This window comes from Coloeus monedula (genome assembly GCF_965178545.1).
Source record: "Coloeus monedula genome assembly, chromosome: 12".
Classification (NCBI taxonomy): Eukaryota; Metazoa; Chordata; class Aves; order Passeriformes; family Corvidae; genus Coloeus; species Coloeus monedula.
In genome coordinates, this window is record NC_138792.1 from 3,238,649 (window position 1) to 3,244,837 (window position 6,189).

Below are 6,189 nucleotides of genomic sequence, written 5' to 3' on the forward strand. Positions count from 1 at the left end.
GCAGAAAATGAAAATGCTGAAATTTCACTGCAAATGGTGCATCCAAAAGCATCATGTTCTGCTCTGATAAGACCAGAATTTTGGTTTTAGCTGAAACAAAAATGAAAGCACAGAAAAAAGCTGGTGCAATCATTTAGAATGTCCACTGCCTATATACCTACAGGAGATATAAATAGAGTAATATTAACATGGTAATATACTGTGATAATCAGAATAAATGAACCATTAGGTCAATATGATAAAAGCTCTGACATGTGACATTTCACCTGAATGACATATTGCTGCAGAACATTTTGACTTTCAGGGGCCTCAGGCTTTCACTACAAGCAAGAAAGACCTGCTTTGGCTCTTGTGATGGGGAAACATCTCATCTGCTGAGTTTTTGGAGAAGGGACACGGGGGCTCGTCTACACTTTACCTCCCAGCTCCTTCTTCGGTACGAAAGCATTTGAGATAACAGTTGCCCACTTTAGGGAATATTGGACCAGATCCTGCTCAGTAATAAACTGGCCCAAATTGCTGATTGAAAAAATGACCTGGGGATTTGACTTCTGCAGTCCCTGTGTGGGCAGTGCACTCTGAGCTGTGCTGTGTGTAGGAGGCTGTGGGCAAGCTCAGTGTTTTTCCAGGGGCTGACCCAACCCCTCTGGAGCCAGTTATTCTGGCAGAGGGTTTGGTGCTGATGCAGAGGTGTGGGGAGGGCAGCCAGGCACTTTTGCTCTCAATTACAGGGCAATAACTGTGATTTTCACGCTTGGAATCTATAAATGGAAATTCTTCCCCCGTGAAGAATATTCTCATGTTACACAGCAGGTGGGAAATAGAGGGTGTGAAGGTAACTGACTGTATTAAACTTCTGTTCTTACAATATGATTTCTCTGTTGATAATGAAGTGCAACCAGTCTGGAATCTGACACTTGTGTGAGTTAAAGTACAGAGCAATGTCTTTGCCCATCCCATCTGCTCTGTTACTGAGAGAAAAAGCCAGAGCTGGTTTCTCTCCTTAACGAGCAGAGAGCCTAATGGCTTTATATCCTTCATAAAATTAGACTGCAGAATGCTAAGGACATTAGTCTGAGGTTCAGTAATTAACTGCAAACCAAGATGTTGAATTAGTAAATCTCAGCTGGGTGTTTATTGATAAAAGGAACAGATTAATAGTAAGAAGTATTAGCGGTGGGGAGCTGGCACTGTTTGGGGTTTTTTTAGGCTCAACTATAGATTTGTCAGGAGCAATCAACTATTCAGACTATTGAAAGCTGTAACATTAACTGCATCTTGTCCAGAAATGAGCCAGAAATAATTCAATAGCTCCAGGCAACCCCAAAGATCTTTGCTTTTCAATCTACCAATTATCCCATTGAGCACATCTCTTTGGATACCAGTAGATTTAGATTTTGTACACTCCCCTTTAAGGAATAGAAGCTGAATGACTGTAGAGACCAACAGGATGTGAAAATAAGTGGTACACAATAATTCTGTGTGTAAAGCAGGTCAGACTATAACTGTGTATGACTCAGATTGGAGGAGGCAGAACCTCACTGGTTACCATGAGGAGCCCTCAACTTCATGGACACAGGAACATTCCCTGTGATCTCAGTTTTCAAGATTTAGTCATTCTCTGGCTGAACAATGCTCCAGTTCTGAGTGATCACTGGTGCTCAGTGGGCGCAGATTGATTCCAAGCAGACACTTGGGGGTTTTTTTTATCAGTTTGTGGCTGTTTTTAATCAGGGATTAAAAAAAACCAAACCCAAACCCAACACATTTCATCTAATAAAAATCTGTAATGAAAATAGAAGCCTTCATACACAACAAGAGACGGGTTTCTTTTCAGAGTGTGTTGCTGAGCCAGGAAATTCATCAGCCAAAACTTCATGGGCACTGCCATTACCAGCCTCCCACTGCAGCTATTGGGGTGTGGGGAGCTTCAGGTCTGGGGAGTGTTTATGAAGCCTGCATTGCTCTACACTGCACATTTGGAGGTCACAGGGGAGCAGAAAGACAGATTTTCCCCCAAACAGTGCAGACAGACAGACAAACTGATCCTGCAGCTGCAGTAAATGTTTTTGTCTTGCCCACCTGCTTCCTTCTACTCCCAAGTTCAGTGTGAGCACCACTTGCCAGCACAGCATCTCTGAAAGTGCAGTCAACTTTCCTGAGTTCCCCTTTGCTTTTCCACCCACTCTGGCTCTTACAAACAGGTAAGTGGGACAAAATAGAACAATTACTCGTGTAGCTTCTTTGAGTGCACTGAACTGGCTGGCAAGTACAGGACGGTTTGGGTTTGAACACACAGCACCAAGTGCATTCTGTCTAGGTCACCTTTACAGAAAAATATCAGCCCTGAAGAAATGCAAAGAAAACACCAAAACTCTCAATTCCATCCATGGCTTGCATTTTCTCCAGGGAGGATCTGAGGGAGAGAAGAGTGGAAGGAGGGTGATGGTGTCTCCTCTTTTAGGGGCAGAGAGGATATTTTGTTCTCATGCTGCACATGTGTGAGAGTGCTGGCTGTGCTAGTGCACAGAGAGAGAAGAGCATAAAGCACAGTTACCTTTCAGAGCAGGCAGCAGTGTTGGGATGAGGCACCAGCGTCCCTGCTTCAGACCACGAGCTTGCTGGTGATTCCTCTGGGAACATCTCCTCCCAGGTAGTGGGATCTGTGCAGAAAGGATTTGCTGCCTTATTGCTGGAGTCAGGACAGTGTCCTTTCAGCCAAGTGCACTTTTTCTCCCCTGCTGTTGATCTCCCCGGCAGGGACGGCTCTGACTCCCGATCCTGGGATGTCACCGGAGTAGCATCACCGCTGGGTCCTTCCTTCGCGGGCAGCAGGGGAAGGGGGCGAGGAGCCTTCTCTTGCTGAACTGCGCTGCTGGCATGGAAGCAGCCAGACCCCTCCCTCGGCAGCGACAGGCAACAGGCAGAGGATGAGCCGAGCCACCGGCACGGAGGGAAGGGAGGGAGGCTCTGAGCTCAGCTCACTGCAAAGTTTGTGCGAGGCTCGGCTTAACTCTTTCGTGCTTGCAAGGCTGCGCTGCCTGCTGATTGAGGAGTGAGACATGAGTCTGGAGGGCAGCTCATCAGTTCTCTCATTTTCTGGAAGGTGCAAAGGAGTTTTTTTTTGGTTTGTGCCTCTTGGGGAGGGTTACCGAGTGAGGGCTGACAGCTGGGTTCCTGCCTGGAGCATGGACCAGTGTCACTTTTCAGCTGAGACCCTGAGGATAGTCCCCAAGCATTGCTCTTTGCCAGTGGAGCTTCCGATGCATTTTTGTGCCTGTGCCTGCTGTTTGGTGGTTTAGGAAGGGCTGTGCTGAGTTTACAGGTCCTGTCTCCCCTGAGTAGTTTGAAACTGCATGAATAAGCGTAACAACTTTGCAGTGTTGTGGGAAAAAATGATTTTCACCGATTTATGAATTTGTGAAGCCCAAATCTACAGACAAGATGCCACAGAAATGAGGCAGAGGGAGCCAGGGTTGGGTGAGAACCCAGACCATGCGGATCCCTCTGATTGCCACACCTTTTGACCTGCAATTTCTTCAATGTCCCAGGCTGACAGAGTGAGGATGTTTTGTGACAGATCAGTTTGGGATGCATTGCAGCTGCCCTCGAGGTGTCCCAGCAGAGGAGGTGACCAGCACACGAGATGAAGCAGCTGCAGTTTGCAGCTCTGAGCACTGCATTTCATGTACCCGTGTCCCTGTGCCCCAACAAGGGCTGGAGGCACCTTCATGGGGTGAGCCTGACCCACAGCCCCACACTGACCTCTGGGCTTCTGGTAATTCCCAGATTGTCTTCCATGGCCTGTATTTGGGGCACAGGAAACAAGCTTCTCCTCTGAAAAGTAGGTCTCACACAGGGGTTTGGGAAAGATGAGTTAATTCTCTCTTTCTGCAGCTTTCTGTGTGACAAAATAGAGGCATTTAATCTCCAAACTGTCTCCTAGAATAGCTTTGCCTCTCTGGTTCCCTATGGCCACAGCCTGAGCAGAGGGGGCAAAGGGTAATGAAACCCAGAGCTGCACAGCTCTTTCATCCTCCTGGGATGCAGAGCTGTATTATAAATACATCTCTCTGAGGGCTCTTCAGTCTCTGGAGTTCACAAGCACAGTGTATTATCACAATGCAGCACTCTTTAGATAAATAAAACATAGTCCCTTAAAAAACCCCCCAATTCCTCCATGCTTCTGTGCAGGGATGAACTCTGTGCAAACCAAGACATAAAAGGCAGCTTTTATTGCTGATTTTATTTCATATTTCTTTTGTTGTAATATCAAATGCTGTTCCCAATACTGCAGTCTATGCCACCATTCCCTGCTAGGCACACAGGAATGAAAGTACAGTGAGAAAGCAGAAGGAAGAATGTGCATTCTTCCCCTGGAATTGCTACAATTGCTGCTTTACCAACAAACCACCTGACAGCACCTCCAAACCCTTGGTACACATCCTTGTATTTAAGAAGAAACAAGTGAGAGCTCTGTTTAAGCAGGAATTTGTGTTGCTGGTTGAATTGATGAGACCCAGAAGAGACAGATGTGTTGAAACCTGCATCCTTGCTTGCTATATAATGCTAATGAGCAGTGCTGAAATGAAAGGCTCTCTCCCTGTCCATGCCATCCAGCTTCTCTGCTCAGCCTTTTTTCCCCCTTTGTTGATTTTGCAGTAAATTATCTCTCCCTTTTGTAGGGCCAAGCTGCTGCTTGCTGGGTGGGTGCACTTGGGTTTCTTGTTTGCTTTGTAGCTGGGTATAATAATGACAGATGGATTTTAAATACTGCCACAATTCATACCAGCTGAGGCTGATGAATACTTGACTGAATGATTGCTGAATTTCTGACTCGTTGAGAAGTACCTAAATTTTTGGGACAATCAGTGACAAATTTGTGTTACGTGAAATGAAGGTGTACAAATTCCCTTGGAGATACTCGGAGATATGACCCCAGTGAATGTATTTTTTTAAAACAGCCATTGGGAATTCGGGGGCAAAAGCCCAGGGAGGTTGTTGGACTCTTTCCTTTGAATTATTTGATCCATGCCTCAAGCTTTTAATCAGGTCATTTTACACATCTTTCTCATAATGATTCCCACCAGTCTTAGAATGAAATTTGGATTTAAGAAGCAAACATGATCTCTGAATGATTGTTAGTAAGTATAATCTGTGTGTTCCTATAGGGATTCTTCTGTTACCCTAACTCATGAATACTACGAACACAGTAAATGCATATTTTGGGTCTTTAAAAATTCCTTGCAGTGCAGCTGCAGTGAATGGAGAGCTGAAGCAAGGGGTAACTGTTTGTCTTGGCAGCCTGGGATCTGTTGTAAATATGTTTTTGTTCTAGTATGTTTTGTCTTTAGAGCCACAGCACCAAGTGGCAGATGATCTGTACCACAAACAGGCTGGTAGAACACATTAAAAAGACGTGTTTTGGTAGGTTTTGAATCAGGAGTCTCTAATGGATGGAATTTAAAATATGATAAATATTCAGGTTCATGTGAAATGGGTCCTGCTGCCACCAGCTTTGAGGGAGAAGCACCACAGTCCAGGAGGTGGCAACCTGGAAATCAAAGCCAATTGCCTCAGGCTTGTTCCTTGCTTAGGCCCCAACCAAATGGACTGACTTCTCTCAGTCTCATTTCTTTTTCATGAAAAGGAAAAAATTATTAGTTCCTCCCCGCTGGAGTGCTATGCAAATGCAGTGGTCATGTGTCCCCTGCTCCAGCAGCAGCCAGTGCCTTTCCCTCTGTGCATTGCCACACAATCTCCTCTTGTCCAGCACAGCGTGTCTGAAAACGCTCCTGTGTTCAGACTCAAAGAGTTTCGCTGCTTGGAAAGGCTCTGGGGCTGCTTTGACAATTTGGCTTTGTTTGGAACTTCACCATTGCAATGCTTCAGTTTATTTATAGAAACTTCATCTCCCACAGATGACTGAAGAAATTCAGCGTTGTCTGACGCTGCTGCTAATTTTTAGGGACGTTTCTAATTTGATTTACAGTTGTCAGTGAAGGGCTACATTGTTCTGCACAGAATTCTGTCTGGAACAGCCCTGAGCTTCGTTTTTGTCAGTGAGCTCATGGAGAAGGCTTTGCATGTCCCCAGAATGGCATTAACACCACTCACAGAAGGGACTTGCAGTGCTCTAGATAAGTCAGTGAGGGCTGGCTCAGGTAGGGCCAGCTGGCAGTGAACAGG